We start from the raw sequence: 2,608 nt of genomic DNA on the forward strand, positions 1-2,608 counted from the left end.
CTCAGCAAAAGGAATATTGATTTGTAACTTTCTGAAGATTTCCAAGAACTTTGAAAACTGCTTGTCCTTGGTCTCCTTTTGAAGTCTCTGAGGATACGACATCTTAGGCTTGTACTCAGGAGCCTTTGGCAGTGTAGGATAAGTGTCAAGAGAGTCTGGGAATGGGTTGTCTGCACGCTTTGGAGGGGCGTGCTCTACTTCTTCCTTCTTCTCAACTGGAGCTTCCTTTTCAACTAGCTCTTCATTGGCCTTGGTCTCAGAGCCAGCTACTTTACCACTTCTCAATTGAATAGCCTTGCAATCTTCTCCTTGGTTCACCACTGTATCCTCTTGAAATGTACTTGCAGACTTCTCAAGTATTTGCTTGCTCAGTTGGCCCACTAGCACCTCTAAGTTTCTAATGGAGGCCTTGGTTTCCTGCATAAATTATGCTTCCGCACTTGCCACTTATTCACTTATTACGGTGATAGCCTTGCATTTCTCTCTTGGATTTGGAATTGTGTTACCAGGAAGGCTATTAGTGGTCCTCTGATCAATTTCATTGACCTTTGTGGCTAATTGACCCATTTGAATTTCCAGGTTCTTGATGGATGCTCTGGTTTCTTGTCTAAAACCTATCAATATTGCTTCCAAATCATTGTTATGTTGGAAACCGCCCTGAGAACTATTGTTGACGTTCTGATGTCTTTGAGGTTGGTCCCTCCACCCAAAGTTTGGGTGATTTCTCCATCCCGGGTTGTATGTCTTAGAATATGGATCATTGTTGGGATTCCTAGGGCCACTCCCCATGTAATTGACCTGTTCATAAGAAGGTTGAGCATAATCATGATTATCATTTTGAACAAAATTACCTGCTATGTCATAGGAGATTTCTTGGGGTGGATTTTGAGTGTTGATAGCTGATACTTGCATGCCACCCATCTGTTGAGTAAATAGATTTATCTGCTGAGGCATAAGCTTGTTCTGAGCAAGAAGAGCATTAACAGCTTCCACTTCCAACACGCCTCTCTTCTGAGGGGTCTCAAAATTCACAAGATTCCTGTTATATGAGTATAAATATTGGTTGCTTGCAACCAATTCAATCAGCTCAATAGTCTCCTCTGGTGTCTTCTTCTTGTGTAGTGAACCGCCTGCAGAAGTGTCTAGGCTCATCTTGGACATCTCACCCAAGCCTTCATAGAAGATATCTAGTTGGGTCCATTTGGAGAACATGTCTGGAGGGCATTGCCTAGTCAGTAGCTTGTATCTCTCCCAGGCTTCATAAAGGGTTTCACCCTCCTTCTGTCTGAAGGTCTGAACCTCCAACCTAAGCTTAGTCAGCTTCTTCGGTGGGAAAAATTTAGTGAGAAACTCTGTAACAACCTTTTCCCAAGTATTCAGACTCTCCTTTGGTTGTGAATCTAGCCATAGCTTTGCTTTATCCCTCAGAGCAAACGGGAAAAGCATGAGTCTGTACACCTCTGGGTTCACTCCATTTGTCTTCACAGTATCACATATCTGCAGAAAATCAGAGATAAATTGATTTGGGTCTTCGTGAGAAAGACCATGATACTGGCAATTTTGTTGCACCAGGGTGACCAATTGTGGCTTCAACTCAAAGTTGTTTGCAGTTATAGGAGGCACCACAATACTTTTTCCATAAAGATCCGCAGTAGGGGCAGAATAAGAGCCAAGCACTCTCCTCTGTTCATCATCCCCATTCGGATTTACCACATTGGCATTAGCATTATTATTTGCCATAGTGGATTCTGCAGTTTTGCAAAGTCTTGCTTGTTGTAAACGTCGCCTGAAAGTTCTCTCAGGTTCAGGATCAAAGTCTAAGAGATGTTCTTTGTCTCTGTTCCTGCGCATACACAAGCAGAAAACAAGAAAAAATTGGACTCTCTACGTCAGAGTGCAGAGAAGTCCCTATGAGGTAACCTGTGTAAAATAATAAAATAAAACTACTAAATAAATAAATAAATAAATTCGAAAATTTAAAAGAAAAAAAAAACAGAAAAATAAAATTAACTGGGTAACACCAAACTTAAATTCATAAATAATTTTTTTTTGCTATTTTATTTATTTAAATATATATATATTATTTTTTTTAATTTTTTTTAATAAAAGAAAAAATTACGGAAAAGGGGAGATAACGTAAACGAAAGGGAAAATAAAAAAAATAAACGTAAAGAGAAGAAAAAAGAAAAAATATAATCGTAAAAAAAATGCAAAAAAAAATAAAATTAATAATAATAAAAAAAATTATCTAATCTAAGCAATCAAACAACGAGTAGTTGTTAATCACAATCAATCCCCGGCAACGGCGCAAAAAACTTGGTGCGGTATTTTACAACCACACTTACTAACCGGCAAGTGCACCGGGTCGTACCAAGTAATACCTTACGTGAGTAAGAGTCGATCCCACGAGGATTGATGGACTAAGCAACAATAGTGTTTGATAGACTTAGTTAGACAAACAAAAATTGGTATTGAGATGCAGTATAAAAGAGATTAAACAATATAAAAAATATTAAAGAAGGGCAAGTAATTAAGTTGGGAATAATATATGGAGAAGATAGTTAAGGTTTCAGAGTTATCTATTTTTCCGGATTAACTTTTCTTACTA

At 38.3% G+C, this 2,608-nt stretch overlaps 1 non-coding gene across 1 annotated transcript; it reads left to right on the forward strand.

The window, feature by feature from the left end:
• The first annotated feature begins 1,207 nt into the window (after positions 1–1,207).
• On the forward strand, positions 1,208–1,314 carry LOC112725475 (small nucleolar RNA R71). Its single transcript, XR_003164581.1, has one exon. It is a non-coding gene; the product is annotated as a small nucleolar RNA R71 (small nucleolar RNA).
• Positions 1,315–2,608: the final 1,294 nt, after the last annotated feature.

Source organism: Arachis hypogaea, chromosome 11 (assembly GCF_003086295.3).
Source record: "Arachis hypogaea cultivar Tifrunner chromosome 11, arahy.Tifrunner.gnm2.J5K5, whole genome shotgun sequence".
In the NCBI taxonomy this organism is placed as follows: domain Eukaryota; kingdom Viridiplantae; phylum Streptophyta; class Magnoliopsida; order Fabales; family Fabaceae; genus Arachis; species Arachis hypogaea.